Here is a 17,367-nt window from a genome sequence, read left to right on the forward strand (position 1 = left end):
CCAGAAAAATACTGCTGACCACACCCCATCGAGTCCCTGGTGCGCGCTCGATCGCGCCTTTCTGCAGTAAATCCGACAGCTCTCTCTGAAAGAGGGGCCGAGCTGAATTGGACAGGGGTATTGAATGGGGCACCGGGATAGAACTCGGATCGGCAATCAGATCTATTGTGAACCCTTGTACAGTGGAAAGAACCCATTGGTCGGAGGTTATGCCTGGCCACACATGGGAAAAGAACCGGAGTCTGCCTCCAACACATTGGTCTAAAAAAGGTAGAGGACGAAGAATGGGACTTACCAAACGGTCGTCGGGAGTTCAGATTCCCTCTGTAACCGCGTGACCGGAAGGGGGCACCTCGCGATGGGAAAAAGGATGGCTGGTGCCTCTGATCCTGGAGGGATGCTCGGTAGGAGAAGGAGCCTCTGCCGGAACCCCGGGCATGAAAACTGGAACGGCCGGACAGTCGGCCCCTAGAACTGCCGGCCCTGTTGGAAAAACGCCCTTGGAAGACTCGACGCATTGACGTCTGGGCCTTATCAAGCGCCGTAAATGCTCCTACATACTTTCCCAACTCTTTAATAAAAGAGTCGCCGAAGAGCAAACCCTGGGCATCTTTGCCCGCTTCAGTCAAAGCGAGATTGGACAACTTTGGCTCGATTTTCATCAAAATGGCCTTACGCCTTTCAATGGCCAGAGAGGCATTGACATTACCAGCCACACAAATGGCTCTTTGGGCCCAACCTCTCAGTTCTTCAGGGTCCACCTGGCCACCAGCCGCCTTAGCGGACTCAGCCATGTCGAAAATTTTGGCTAAGGGACCCGTAATATCCAGCAACTTATCCTGGACTGCTTTTAAAGCAGAGTCCAGCCCTTTGCGGCGATTAAAACCCGTCTTCGCCAAGAATTGGACCATTTTCGGATCCACTGAGGGGGTCTCACACACTTTGTGTGGTATCAAAGGGCGAGGGCATTCAGCCCGTAATTTATTTCGCGATTCCTTGCTAAGAGGATTGCGTATGCGAGCTTCCAGGTATTGTGCCACATGTGTGGCGGGCATCCATTCCGCAGAGCGGGGATGGTGCAGCTCGTCGGGGTTAAATAATGGTACTCCAGATGGATCCTTTAACAGATCCTCTGCTGACCCCTGAAGTTGTAAAGTGGGCTCCGGGCATACGTTAAGTGCCGGGTCCACGGCGACATCCGCCAAATCATCCTCCATATCAAAAAGTAAATCATCGTCATTATCATGAGCCTCCTCCTCCGACTCTCTATCAGAGTCTGACACTGGCTCAGGTAGAGACCTGGCAGTCTTCCATGCCCGCGTTTTTTCTGCCTGGCGGGTGCAAGCTCTTTTACGCGAGCGAAGCGCGTTATCCTGGGATGGGGATGGCCCATCAATCTGAGTTGTTCTGGAGGCAGTAGGTAATGGTTCTGGAGGTGGGACCGTGCTCTGAACAACGGTGCTAGGGCGAGCCATGAGGGCCTGAGAAATAGTCTGGGTTAATGCAGAGGACATTGAACCCATGGCGGCTATAATGGCATTAGAAATGGACTGTTGAAGTGCCAAATCATGAGCATCCGGGTGCAGCACCCCGGACCTTCTATCCTGCGTAGGGGAGACCTGTCCTGCAGGGGGGGGGGGGTCATTAGGGGCCACAGAAGCAACAGAATTTTTCCGAACTGACATTGTAGCAGCGAATGGCAGGAGTTAGTCACCCCAGCCAGGAAGCAGCAGAAAGCACTAGAAGAGAAGAAAGGGGCAGTAATGTAACACCATACAAGAAAATAAGTAGAGGAACAAACAGGAAAAACGGTAGTACTCACAGGTCACTGATGGGCACAAGAACTGCCAGGGCACAGATAATCGCCAGGGACCGCAACGGGTACAGGTAGACACCGGGACACGTCCGACAAGCCGAGCGGTACTGTCCGGTGCGTGCAGCAAGAGGAACACACAGGCTGAATAGCCGAAGTCCCGCGATCGCGAGACTACGGCCGGCGCGCAGAGGGGAAAATGGCGCCCGAAATCTCGGATCGCGAGACTTCGAGCGGGAAGGCAAGAAGACGGCCGGGACGCGCGCGCAATGGCGGCCGCAACCTGAGGTAACAGGGGGAAACGAAAGTACCGCGAAGAGCGCGGTACACGCCGGAAGGCAGCGGAGCCGCCAGAGCCCCCAAAGGAGGGTGAAATAACCCAAGGGAGGCAATAAGGGGATAAGACCTGTAGGGAAAAATATATATATGACACGGAAAATATCACCCACAGGTCAGTAGACCGCAATAAGACAAGATGCCTTAAGACACCCTTAAAAACCCCGAAGGGTTAACTCAATCCAGCTAAAAACAGAAAATGTACCAGACCCTGAGCAGAGCTACAGAGCTGGAGAGTACTTATCTGCCTGGTAGCAGCAAAGAAAGAGGAGGATCCCAGGCAGACAAGGACTGATATACTGGGATAAGGGGAGGAGTTGTTACCATGGTTCCCACTTGTTATACATTTTTTTCTTTGCTGCTATGGTAGATTCAGTAAAGAAGGTTAAAGCAATATGAGCCTCCGTGTCTTGTTATAAAATTATTAGGCAACTTAACAAAAAACAAATATATACCCATTTCAATTATTTATTTTTACCAGTGAAACCAATATAACATCTCAACATTCACAAATATACATTTCTGACATTCAAAAACAAAACAAAAACAAATCAGTGACCAATATAGCCACCTTTCTTTGCAAGGACACTCAAAAGCCTGCCATCCATGGATTCTGTCAGTGTTTTGATCTGTTGACAATCAACATTGCGTGCAGCAGCAACCACAGCCTCCCAGACACTGTTCAGAGAGGTGTACTGTTTTCCCTCCTTGTAAATCTCACATTTGATGATGGACCACAGGTTCTCAATGGGGTTCAGATCAGGTGAACAAGGAGGCCATGTCATTAGATTTTCTTCTTTTATACCCTTTCTTGCCAGCCACGCTGTGGAGTACTTGGACGCGTGTGATGGAGAATTGTCCTGCATGAAAATCATGTTTTTCTTGAAGGATGCAGACTTCTTCCTGTACCACTGCTTGAAGAAGGTGTCTTCCAGAAACTGGCAGTAGGACTGGGAGTTGAGCTTGACTCCATCCTCAACCCGAAAAGGCCCCACAAGCTCATCTTTGATGATACCAGCCCAAACCAGTACTCCACCTCCACCTTGCTGGCGTCTGAGTCGGACTGGAGCTCTCTGCCCTTTACCAATCCAGCCACGGGCCCATCCATCTGGCCCATCAAGACTCACTCTCATTTCATCAGTCCATAAAACCTTAGAAAAATCAGTCTTGAGATATTTCTTGGCCCAGTCTTGACGTTTCAGCTTGTGTGTCTTGTTCAGTGGTGGTCGTCTTTCAGCCTTTCTTACCTTGGCCATGTCTCTGAGTATTGCACACCTTGTGCTTTTGGGCACTCCAGTGATGTTGCAGCTCGGAAATATGGCCAAACTGGTGGCAAGTGGCATCTTGGCAGCTGCACGCTTGACTTTTCTCAGTTCATGGGCAGTTATTTTGCGCCTTGGTTTTTCCACACGCTTCTTGCGACCCTGTTGACTATTTTGAATGAAACGCTTGATTGTTTGATGATCACGCTTCAGAAGCTTTGCAATTTTAAGAGTGCTGCATCCCTCTGCAAGATATCTCACTAGTTTTGACTTTTCTGAGCCTGTCAAGTCCTTCTTTTGACCCATTTTGCCAAAGGAAAGGAAGTTGCCTAATAATTATGCACACCTGTTATAGGGTGTTGATGTCATTATACCACACCCCTTCTCATTACAGAGATGCACATCACCTAATATGCTTAATTGGTAGTAGGCTTTCGAGCCTATACAGCTTGGAGTAAGACAACATGCATAAAGAGGATGATGTGGTCAAAATACTCATTTGCCTAATAATTCTGCACTCCCTGTAAGGTCTCACAGCTAACAATGCATAACAGAGCAAAACAAAACAAGCCATGAGGAAGAAAGAACTGTCTGTAGAGATCAGAGACAGGATTGTGTGTAGGCACAGATCTGGAGAAGGCTACACAAATTTTCTGCTGCGCTTAAAGTTCCCAAGAGACAGATGCCTCCATAATTCTTAAATGGAAGAAGTTTGGAACAACCAGGACTCTCCATAGGGCTGGCCGCCGAAAAAATTTAAGGGAACCTGTCATCAACTTTTTGCTGACCTCACTGAGGGCAGCATAAATTAGTGACAGAAATGCTGATTCCAGTGGAGTGTCACTCATGACCTAAAAGTAAGTGGTTGCTGAGAACCAGCATCGTAATCATTGCAGCCTGGGCCTGGAAAAGAGTCAAAACTACCTGAGGAGAAGAGTCAAAGTTATTCCTAATCTCCTGCTCTCCCGCCCATCTGCTGATTATTGGCAGTTCTCTCCGAGAGAGAAAGGGAGAAAACTACGGTAGGTGGAAGACTGTCAGTCATCAGCAGGTGGGCAGGAGAGCAGGAATTCATGAATAAACATGACTCTTCTCAGGTGACCGTGACTCTTTTCCAGACCCAGTCTACAATGATTGTGATGTTGGTTCTCGGCAACCACTTACTTTTAACTTATAAATGACAGACCGCTGCAATTAACTCAGCTGTCTCTACTTTATTCTGCAGTTATTATGGGCAACATAAAGTTGATGATAGGTTCCCTTTAAGTAATGGAGGAAGAAGGGCCTTGATAAGAGTGGTGACGAAGAACCCTATGGTCCCTCAGGGGGATTCCAAAGATCCTGTGTGCAGACAAAATTCCAGGAGGGCAACCATCTCTGTAGTACTCATCAATCTGACCTTTATGGGCCTGAACTTGGCAAACAAAGCATCTAAAGGACTCTCAGACTGTGAGAAACAAGGGGGGAGATTTATGAAAATGGTGTAAAGTAGAACTGGCTTAGTTCCCCAAAGCAACCGATTCCACCTTTCATTTTTCAGAGCTCCTTTGGAAAACGAAAGGCGGAATCTGATTGGTTGCTATGGAAAACTAAGCCAGTTTTACTTTACATCAATTTGATAAATCTCCCCCAAGATTCTCTGGTCTGACGAAAACATGATTGGAAGTTTTGGCCTCAATTCTAAGCATTGTGTCTGGAGGAATTCAGACACTGCACATCACCTGCCCAATACCATCCCTACAGTGAAGCATGGTGATGGCAGAATCCCACTGTTGGTGTTTTTCAGAGGCTGGGACTGGAAGACTGATCAGGCTTAAGGAAAAGCTGAATGAAGCAAAATACAGGGATATTCTTAATGAAAACCTGATCCAGAGTGCTCAGGACATCAGACTGGGCTCAAGTTTTACCTGCCAACAAGATAAAGACCCTAAGCGCTCATCGAAGACAACACAGGAGTGGGGTAGGGACAACCTGTGAATGTCCTTACATAGCCCAGTCAGCCATGACTTGAACCCAATCAAACATCTAGGTAGCAACTAGGGGCGTAGCTATAGGGGTAGCAGGGGAAGCGGCTGCTTTGGGGCCCAACCTCAGAAGGTCAATACAAAATATTTGACCCTGACATATGTGAAGGCACCTAATTCATAATTTGCCTATAGTCCTAAGACTGTTTTGCCTTATCTTGGCATATGCCTTTCACTCCCATAAAACTACTTACTACTGAGTGGACCACTGAGGAAGGGGACACTCTAGCCCCGAAACGCGTCTGGTAAGACCCCCCAAACACATGTGAGTGCACCACATTGACCATATTGAGGAGCAGTGTTTAGCTGATCTGAAACTTTGCCCGGAAGGTGGGAAACAGACCAAGTCTGGATCTAAGTAAGCGGGATCGCGCGCAGTGTTCAAACCAAGCTGCGAACAGGTGATCTACCCGACCGGAGCAAAAGACCGGAGCAAGTTTTGTTAGACGGCAGAGGCTTTCATTTGGATGATATAAGCCTCCAACACCGGTAAGACTGTACTAATACTAAAAGCCGGTATTGTTACATGCTTATTCTGACCTGAAGCGGGATGCCGCCAGGCCAGTTACACAGCAGGACTCTGCCTGTTATCATCGCACCTCTCTATAAGTCCGATCAGAGGACTTAAAGAGGACCTTTCACCTAAAAAAAAAAATTAAACTAAGACTATAGCGTTACTTACATGCCCCCATGATTTCTTGAACGTTAATTATTTTTTCATTCTGTGCCCCCGTTTGTCCGCTATGCCCCCCGGAATAATTCCCGCCGTCTATGCTAATGAGCCAGCCTCAAATGGGCTGGCTTTAAAAGTTCTCCCGGTCGTGCCTTCCATCTTCTCCCTGGCACGGAGCGCATCCAATCAGCGCACTCCGCTCTTAGCCAGGGAGAAGACGCTCCAGTTCTCGCGAGACTTCAGAGAACTGGAGCGATTTCGTCTATCGTGGGATGACACTGCGGGACTCAGAGCACCCTGTTTGGTGTACCAACCATCCTGTGCATCCTACTAACATATTATATCATGTATTTATTATCAGTTGTGCCATGCTTACTTATTGGTGTTTTCTTTTTGAGTTTTCTGTGTATCATCCACAGATCCCCCCATAACAGTGCGTCATCCACAGATCCCCCCATAACAGTGCGTCATCCACAGACCACCATTAGTTCAGAACCCACCAAAAGCACACCTTTTGGTTTTAAATATTTTTTTTCTTATTTTCCGCGTCAAAAATCTAGGTGTGTCTTATCATCAGGTGCGTCTTATAAAGCGAAAAATACGGTAATTGATTAATATAAAAAAAATTAAATCATGTTATCGTATGGTTAATCATGTTTTTTCCTTTATTGAATATGTCCATCTACAAATAAGCATATATAAAGCAGGAATCATTGAATTAATAATGTGGATCAATAAAGTGAGTATGTTACAAATGGTATCGGGGTTGTAAATGCATAGTCTAGAGCAGTGCAATTATTGTGGAGTGATAGAAAATCACCTATGTCCGGAAACATGCGCAGTAATGATCACTGTGTGAGAAACAGATTAGGTTCCCTGACATGCGCGGAATGAAAGCCGTAAGAGTAAGAAGTTTAAGTCTGGTGACATGCATGGGACTAGGTAAAATATCACGGGATTTGGGAGGATAGTAGGTGATACGTGGAGATTCCTAAGGGTGGAGCGTCTGATACACCTGGCCCAATGGCTAAGCAGATAACAATTAAATGTAATGTAATGGATCACATAATTGGTATAGAGATATGACGCAACCATGGGAGTCTATAAAAGATCCATGCCACGCCCACCAATGCGTAGACTGTCCGATCCCCTGAAGACGCCAGGTTAGCTGGCGAAACATGTCGGGGGACAGTCATTGAGGGTGTTTTTAGAGCAGGGGTGGAGCCTATAGATATCAAGTGTATTTAGCATAATGGATTGTATTTAGCAATAAGTGTATTCAGCCTAACACAAGTGTATTCAGCATAATAATGGAGTGTATTTGGCATAAGGCAAAAACAGTCTTAGGACTATAGGCAAATTATCAACCTCAGAAGGGACCCACCCAGGAGGGGGGTTGTATTGTCAGGGCCCCCTCAACAATATTGTAAATTGACATTATTTACTGTAACAGTATATACAGTGAAATGACATACAGTATATACTTGTAGACGGTCATTTCGAGTTACACCACTAAAAAATGTTAAAAAAGTGAAAGGGTCTGACAAATTTCCAAATGCATTGTACCTATGGGCACAGTGAGCATTTGGCTATAGGCAGCCCTGGGGAGGAGTATGCAAAACAGTATGTTTTCATATGATACTGTTCAGTGTAAATTATTTATAGTAATTAGTCACTCACATTGGAAGAGGGACAAGAGGAAGGTTACAGAGGGTGCTAGTTGTTATGAGGCGTGCGCAACGGTTTGCTTTATTAAAGATATACATAACAGAAACGGTCACTGTTCTTTCACACAACTTTGCATAATTCAAATGTACAGGTGAATTTAAGAAACTATGTACTATATCTTATTAGAGAAAATGGCTGGAGAAATGTTCTTCAGACCCACCCTTTCTAATCTAACTTTCTCTCAGAACTGTCTTAGAAATTTGTCTAAGACCAAGACAGACTACCTGCTCGTGGAAAGGGGAGAGGGAGGCAGAAAGTACAGAGAGACAGACACCACATACAGTAGAAATGATTCATATATGATGTCACCCCAAGTGCTTTATTTACATCAATACTGATCAGTATTTTTCTGTCCTACAGTATATGGTGCTTATGGGTGATTTTGAAAGACAGCTAGGAAGCAGAATCTGCTGTCCATGTGCAGTCTGTGGAGAAACATCATTACAGCCAGTCACCAGCTCAGAGAGATGCGGAATGCAGAGAAGAAAACTGCTAAAAATACCAGAGAGAAGTTATATAACAGCCAAATACAACAATAAGGGTGGGTTCACATCACATTTTATGCCTCCATTTCACGTGAAAAAAAGGATATAAAAACGCAGCATACCATGTTCTTTTTTTTTTTTTAAACAATGGAACTCTATGGTGAATGGAAGCCACTGTATGTCATGAGTCTGAGGCATCCATTTAAGCCCTCATTCACACATCAGTGTTCGGTCAGTGGTTTCCATCAGTGATTTTGAGCCAAAACCAGGATTGGAGCCTCCACAGGCATAAGGTATAAGGGGAAGATCAACACCTGTTCTGTGTTTGGAGCCGCACCTGGTTTTGGCTCAAAATCACTGACTGAACACTGACTGAGTGAATGAGGCATAATGTATATATTTTTTGCATACTTTAAACGGATGTGCACCCATCCTGATTTATGAATACACATAGGACAGCTAATTCTGAAAAGTTATTTTTAAGTTTATGTACATTTTAAGTAGAGATGAGTGAACTGATTTATTAGAGTCGAAATTCCAATTTTTAAAAAAAAAATCCGATTTGGTAAGTATGAGAAGACCCTTTTATGGAAATTCTTCTTAATAAACCTGTCACACCTCGCTTTTGCTGTAATGTAGAAGGTGGCAGGCAGACCATGGTGAATTATGTCACTCATCATAGCTATATAGATTAAAGTAAAGGTTTTTCCTATCCCTTGTGTGTTTCACATATCATCATCTTCAAGATTTTACCCACACATCCCCCATAATTTGAAATGTGACTCAAACTCATCCCAAACTTCAAAAGCCATCAGAAAATCTTTAGAAAAATCTATAGTAAACTCTATGATAGCTAGCTTCTTCTGTCAATCACTGTCTCATACCCATTTCCCTCGTGGATTGTAAGATCTGGCAGGCAGGGTCCTCTCTCATATTTGATATTTTGGTATTGCTCCCAAGTTAAACAGAGAATATCTGCCTTTCCAGTGACTGTCAGAGCAGGCAGCCTGGACCAGTTCCTGTGTGTTAGGCCTGAGACCAGGAAGTGGAGAGGAATGAAGGCCAAAGCACTGGCCAACCAGGAGCAGTGGGAGAGCAGAGAACCCCATTTACAAAAATAAATGTAAAAACCCTAACCTGAAGCTTCTAGGACCCAATGAAATTTTTGGATCATGACTCCCACCTACCATGTGCTGTTTACATTAAAACCTTTTGAGGACATCTACCCAAAATTGCAAAATGGTCTTCTTAGAGAAGATCGCCACTATGGATAGTATATGAGCATAGTATATGATAGAACTTAAAGTCTACCAGAGGAAATCAGGTCTGGATGAAGGAGAAGACTTCTCAAAGAGGTGTTTTTTTGGAGAGGTTTCACTGTATAATAGTAGTGTCTTTGTATTTAGCAGATTGGCCTTTGAGCCCTCTCCGCCGTGATTCCCACCTTTGCACTACATATAGCTATGCCAGTCTATGACCACAAAACATTTTGTATGCTGTACACTCGAAGTTGACACTTCACTGGTAGAGAAATATTCTAGAAAGATATTGAATGTGTCACTATTTCAGTCCACATCAGATGGAAGAATATTTTGATGGTGGTAAATTATGCTTGAAAAGCTTTCAAAGCAATTGACATGTATTATTGCTCATATTTACTGATAAGCTACAAAAAAATCCCTATAGAATAGTAGAGTTACATTTTTCCTGATGGGTTTTCATTGACCCTTTACATCCTACAGTATAGATCTCATAGTACTTCTATATCAATATACTGTATCTGTACACAGGTAAATGCAATATCTGGGGCTGAAGGCCAATCTTTAGCACAGTAGTTGCTCTCAAGTCAATTTCTAGTGGGTAAATGGACTTCAATTATTCTAACTGTGCAGTATGAATGCATGCAGGGAATATTAAGCGGCTCTATGGAAATAAAAGAAATAGCTCTAAAAATAACTAAACATATTATTAACATAGAATTACAGTCTATGATAATGCTGTCAAAAGTGGACATAGCTCAAACAGGCCACTTGCACATGGGTGCAGGTTGTCTAACAGAAATTTCACTCGAATATCTGTGCGGATTTCTGTGCGTTTCCGCACCATATCTGCACCAAAAACAGCATGTATAACTTGCAGTTTTTGTTGCAGATTTCATGCAGATTGCCATAGATCGTATCCTATGCAATGCAAAGGGTGAAATCCGCGCCAAAAAATAGCACAAACAATTGACATGCTGCGGATTTAAAAATCCACATGGTAGGTCAATTTCCACATGGATAAAAAAACAAAAGTATACATAAGATTTGTCTAAGGCCTCATGCACACGACCGTTGTGTGCATCCGTGGCCGTTGTTCCGTGTTCCGTTTTTTTCTGCGGACCCATTGACTTTCATTTGAAAATTTGAAAATGCACCGTTTGGGATCCGCGTCCGTGATCCGTGTTTCCAGTCCGTGAACAAAATATGACCTGTCCTATTTTTTTCACGGCCAACGGTTCACGGACCCATTCAAGTCAATGGGTCCGTGAAAAATCACGGATGCACACAAGATTGTCATCCGCGTCCGTGATCCGTGTCCGTTTTTTCCTATCATTTCAAAGGCAAACTTGACTTAGATTTTTTTTTTCATTTTTCATGTCCGTGGATCCTCCAAAAATCAAGGAAGACCCACGGAAGAAAAAACGGCCGTGGATCACGGAACAACGGAAACCGTTTTTGCGGACCGCAAAAAAAAACGTCCGTGTGCATGAGGCCTTAACCTAAGGGAAGCTGCACTCCGTCTGCATGTAGAGCCTGGCAGCTGGGGAAGGTGGAACCAAAGTTCAGGAGAGCTTACTCGTGTAAGGGCTAATTAGGGATTCCGCCTGGGTACAGGGACAGGTATCCGGACTGGGTCGCCCCTTTCGGGGCGAGTGCTCTGTGTAGGTAGGCAGGGCTTTGCTAGACCCCATCCCTGGACAGGGTTATTTAGGGTGAGCCGCTCCTGACCTCCATCTACACTGCAGCCAATATATTTCGGCATCTTTTCATTGGATGGTACTCCTGCCCACCATATCCAGTGGATCTAAACAACCTGTGATTAATCCGGGGTGCTTGTGAAAATCTCCTGGAGCACCTATTCCATCTGCATCTACTGTTTGGTGAGAACATTCCTTTTCATGTGTTGCAAATCAGGTACCATCCTATTGTTGTTTTGGCCTCAGTCGGGTTGCTGTCTATCCGTCTTTGTTGCATGTATAATTCCTTGTTTGTAACGTAGCTTTTTAAATTGATATTGATTAAACGTTAAGTTTTAGCTCCCTTTGTTCCCTCCTGGGAATAGTTACGATTGGCTTTATATTTGGGAGTATCCTGTGAAGTGTAATATGTCATATGGTACATACTTTGCTATTTTTGTTTGTTTCAAAGTTCAGGAGACAGTCATGGAAGTTTTAGGAGTGCGCAACACCTGTCCTGGTCTGAAGTAGAGCGAGCACTGTCTGGATTACAAATCAGAGTCATCAAGCATAAAGGGCACCTGGTGGAAGAACTTTTGAACTGTACCCTAAAGAGATAATATACTGACTTGCATTGCTGTGGATATCCCTACAATGGAATAGTGTTCACCACACTCAGAAGTTTCAAAATACATTTTAGTTGTATGTTGGTTCCATCTGCCACGTTATTTGTTGAATCATACTGTTATCTATCATTTGTCTCAGGGGACAAAAAGAAAGTAATACCTGAGTGCAGGTAGCCTGAGGGTCCTATTACATGGGCAGACCTGCACCGATCCATGACATGTTGTTCAATGCTTGTGCAGGTCTTGCACAGGGAGAGCAGGGAGGAGGTTGGGAGTGGTAGTTGTTCGCGTGGTGGTGGTTCACAGCAGCTGTCCTCACTCCAACACACTTGGTGTGTGCACGCTTTCTGCCATCGGGGCACACTTTGGGCTTTTTTTTTGAGACGCCTGCCTGGTGATAGGGTGTGCCTGATGATGGGGGATTGTCGGGGTGCAATGCAGGAGAAAAGACTGATGACAGGGCCAGCGGACAGATGGTAGAGTCAATGACCAGGCCCGTTTGGTTACAAAATAAAGTCTCTTTACTGAGTAAGCGATGAGAGTTGTAATACAAGCAGCAGCACCAGGCTCATTTCTGCGGTATATTACAGGGAAGGCCTTTCCCAATAGCTGTGTATAGGCAGCAACAATGACGGCAGTAATCCTCCCTGAGTCTCTCTCTTCACACAAGCGAGTCTTCTGTCTGGGTGCGATGCGTGAAGCAAACGCATAGCATCCAGACTGAATCCTGTAATGGGTCTGTATACATGAGCGCCATTTTTGCATTCAGGAAAGATCGCAGCATGTTCTATATTCTGCGTTTTTCATGCAGCTCTGGTTCCATAGAAGTGAATAATAGACTTGCGTGAAAAATGGACTGCATCTGGATGCAATGCATTTTTCACTGATGGTTGCTAGGAGATGTAGTTTGCAATGCTTATTTTTTTTTTTTTTTCACGCGTGTGAAAAACGCATCCAAAACTTATTGTACCCGGCCGGAAAAAACTGAAACACTGAACGCAATCGCAAAACCGACAGATCCTGACACAATCCATGTCGTTCGTGTGGAAGAGACTTTAATACACTTTGCAATCTTCTCAAATAACCACAGGCATGTAAATCCGTTCTCATTAACTCATTCTCTTCAATTCCCAGGCTGCGGGGTGCAGATTCTAGATTCAGTTGGCCAGACCCTCTCAAGGTGTGGTGGGTGTTGAAGCAATGTACCCTTTCCACAGCAGTAAGGTCTTTTGGCATAAAAGTGTGGTAGCTCACTGCATTTGCTCTGAAAGACCATGGTTCTCTACCTTCTATGAATGTCAGGATTTCATTCTCTCATTCTCTTAGTTCAGTTGCTTTTCCTTGCAGCTTTTGGCCTCAAAGATGAAGATTCTCTGAACCAGGCATCTCTTCAGGACTACTTCTCAGGAGCTCACACCTACAAGTTTTTCCTTTAGCAATGATGATTAGACATCTGTAACAAGGGGGCAGGACCAGCCCATCACCCAGGCAACTGCACTAGAAAGCTGCCTCTTAACTCTATGTTGCCCATACATAACCACTAAGGATACAATGCACAAGCAAAAAGAGTACCATTTGGCTTAGACAATGAATCACAACAATAAACTCTTTAGCAGTGATCCGCTGGGTCACTGCACTCGCCTAAGGACTTTCACATAGCAGCTAGTTGAACATAAAAAACGCTGCATGAAATATTATTGCATACTTCATATACAGTGGTGTAGCTATAGTGCAGGAATCAGCAACCTCCGGCGGCACTCCAGCTGTTCTGAAACTACAACTCCCAGAATCTTTTCATTTCTATGGGAGTTACAGTTAACAGCTGAGTAAGTGTGCATGCTGGGAGTTGTAGTTTCATAGCAGCTAGACTGCTGAAGGTTGCTGATCCCTAATATAGGAAATATATTGGTTGCATTATGCTGCTGACCTGCTGCATTTTATTATAGTTCCATCACTTATTCAAAAGCAATGCAGTGTTACAAGCGGGTCTCAGTCTGACGGTAAAAAGTTCTGAATGGGGGGAGTGCATGGGGGGGTGAGCTTTGCTGTGGGGTGGGCTACAGCAATGATTTGGATTTTCTTGGTTGGCTGTAGCATTCGGCATACATATTAGGACATCCTCAGACATCATCCACAACTCCCTCCTCAGTCAGGCAAAACTCCCTCCTCTGTCAGACCAAACTCCATCAGTCCTCCTCCCTTAGACCAAACTCCCTCCTCAGTCAGACTAAACTCCCTCCTCCGTCAGCCCAAACTCCATCAGCTCTTCCCTCAGACCAAACTCCCTCCTCCGTCAGACTAAACTCCCTCCTCCGTCAGCCCAAACTCCATCAGTCCTCTGCCCACAGACCAAACTCTCTCCTCCGTCAGCCAAATCTCCCTCCTCCATCAGACGTCAGCCAAAAATCCCTCCCCTCTAACTCAAAACACCCTCATCCCTCAGCCCTCAGCCCAAACTCCATCAGCCGTCAGGGGTCAGAAATCAGGTGTCAGCCCTCAGCCTAAACTCCATCATCCATAGTACTAGAATGTAAAATATGTTTACAGCAAGCGCTGGCACCACAGACCATTGTCTTCAAACATTATACACTCACCTAAAGAATTATTGGGAACACCATACTAATACGGTGTTGGGCCCACTTTTGCCTTCAGAACTGCCTTAATTCTACGTGGCATTGATTCAACAAGGTGCTGATAGCATTCTTTAGAAATGTTGGCCCATATTGATAGGATAGCATCTTGCAGTTGATGGAGATTTGAGGGATGCACATCCAGGGCACGAAGCTCCCGTTCCACCACATCCCAAAGATGCTCTATTGGGTTGAGATCTGGTGACTGTGGGGGCCATTTTAGTACAGTGAACTCATTGTCATGTTCAAGAAACCAATTTGAAATGATTCAAACTTTGTGACATGGTGCATTATCCTGCTGGAAGTAGCCATCAGAGGATGGGTACATGGTGGTCATGAAGGGATGGACATGGTCAGAAACAATGCTCAGGTAGCCCGTGGCATTTAAACGATGGCCAATTGGCACTAAGGGGCCTAAAGTGTGCCCAGAAAACATCCCCCACACCATTACACCACCAGCCTGCACAGTGGTAACAAGGCATGATGGATACATGTTCTCATTCTGTTTACGCCAAATTCGGACTCTACCATTTGAATGTATCAACAGAAATCGAGACTCATCAGACCAGGCAACATTTTTCCAGTCTTCAACCGTCCAATTTTGGTGAGCTTGTGCAAATTGTAGTCTCTTTTTCCTAATTGTAGTGGAGATGAGTGGTACCCGGTGGGGTCTTCTGCTGTTGTAGCCCACCTTTCTTTCCTATTCTGACATTCAGTTTGGAGTTCAGGAGATTGTCTTGACCAGGACCACAACCCTACATGCATTGAAGCAACTGCCATGTGATTGGTTGACTAGATAATCGCATTAATGAAAAATAGAACAGGTGTTCCTAATAATTCTTTAGGTGAGTGTATATATATATTATGGACACTAATACCAGGCACCAGTACTGGATACAAGTTTCTTTGGTGTATAATGGAGGCACATCTGGTTCAGCCGCTGACATACACGGGCTTCTCTCCAGCACAGGTTACATCAGCAGCCGCTAGAGACTGGTTTGCCTACAAGTGAATGAGATTCCTTTCCTAACAGCAGATGGCTCCATAGTTCATGGGTTGGAGCGCTGGTCTTGTAAACCAGGGGTCCCGAGTTCAAATCTCGCTGGCATCTTCACAATGGGGAATATTACTATTGTATAGGGGAACAATGATGGACATTACTATTGTGTAGTGTAAAAAGGCAAAGGAAGTCACAACCATACTGGCACCATAAAAGGGATTTTATTAGTATGTGAGGCAAAAAATGCTAATAGCATCCCACATCATGATCCCCGGTGATGGTCCTGTGTGTCTGTGCACTATGCATGATGGCAGCAGGCTCTCTCCAGCACTCCTGTGAACTATTCCTGCAGAACCAGCTTTCATCATTTAACACTATTTAATAATAAAGAGCCTGAAAGGGGTTGGATACAGTCCCAGGAGACCTCAAGATGCCATACACAACTTTTTAGGGCAATTGGGGCACTTTCAATTTGGTTTGAATTTATTTGGAACCATGTTGAATCTGACAATTAATTTGTGCAAGTTGGCTCTGAAGTGAATTTCAAGAAATTTGCTCATCTCTAGTGTCCACCCTTTGAAGTTAAATTTATTTCCAAATGGCTGATTTCAAACAGAAAATTTACTTGTTGGTTTAAAGATTTGCCCATCTCTAGTTTTTGGTAAAGACTTTTTGGGTTGGCTATCTTCCCTTGTCATGTTCTAAGAGTTGTCTAAAAGTCAGACGCTGACATCACAGAGAGCCACTTCCATAGGGTGACCCTAGCAAGGTGGTACTCTTTCTTTGGGAGATATTTCTTTGCATATTACTTTCCCATGGGACATTGTCACTAAGTCTACACACACAGCTGGTCTCCATAAGCTCTGTAGAAAAAACATGTTTAGAGATAATAGGCTGGAGAATCACGTGATTTAAGGTCCCTTTAATGGGATGATACAGCAGGCGATTGTTGGGAACGAAGCATTCCTTCCTGGCAATCGCCTGCTCATCAGCGGAGGAGACAGCAGCATTTACATGCAGCAATCTCCTCCTCAGTATGGGAAGGAGTGATTACTAATTCCATTGCTCGTCCTTATACTGACTCATTGTTTGCTGGCTGCAGACTGTGATTACACAGCACGATCTGCTGCCGGTGAACGATTTTTGTGTCCACACAAATTCATCGGGTAATCGGTGGCACCTATACACCTGCAGATAACCCCAACCACTAACGAGTGTTCCTATGAACACTTGTTAGCAATTATCTGGTGGATTCTTATCCCATATAAAGGGCCCTTTACTCATAACATCACCTTTTACCAAGCAGCTATCACCTTTGAACAAGTCACAAGTCAAATAAAAAGGGATATTAGGTTGAAAGAAGACAGAGAAAAGAAGTTGATTAGCAGTAAGCTACAGGTGTAAAGCCTGTATTATACTGCCCGATTTTCAGAAGATAATCGCTGACGAGCGTTCGCCTTCCTCACACCCCTTTTTGTGGATGGTAAAAAATGCAAATTGCGACTAGAAAAGTTATGTGCATTTTCTATGTTAATAAGAGGCGAAAGCAGAATGATAAATAAATGTCAGAAATTTCAGAAAATGGAAAAAGCTAATCCACCAGATAGTAATTCAAATGTCAAACTAGGTCAATGTGTTGCTTTTAGCTAAACCCTTTTTCCTGTGGATACTGCTTGAGATTTTTCCCTGTGACACAGATACAAAGATCAGAAGCACAAATAAAATATTTAATAGAAATTATAATCAACTAAAATCTAACAAAAAGATAGCACATATATGAAACACCTATAACGTCACAGGAGATGCTGAACATGCTGTAACCTGCAGCTCCATTGCAAAATTTATAATGAGC

General features: G+C 44.4%; 1 protein-coding gene across 3 annotated transcripts in view; it reads right to left on the reverse strand.

Annotated features, from left to right (window-relative positions):
- Positions 1–17,367, reverse strand: part of SLC2A9 (solute carrier family 2 member 9) — a 1,019,898-nt gene that overhangs the window by 643,147 nt on the left and 359,384 nt on the right. The window lies entirely within an intron of this gene.

Source organism: Bufo gargarizans, chromosome 1 (genome assembly GCF_014858855.1).
Source record: "Bufo gargarizans isolate SCDJY-AF-19 chromosome 1, ASM1485885v1, whole genome shotgun sequence".
NCBI lineage: Eukaryota > Metazoa > Chordata > Amphibia > Anura > Bufonidae > Bufo > Bufo gargarizans.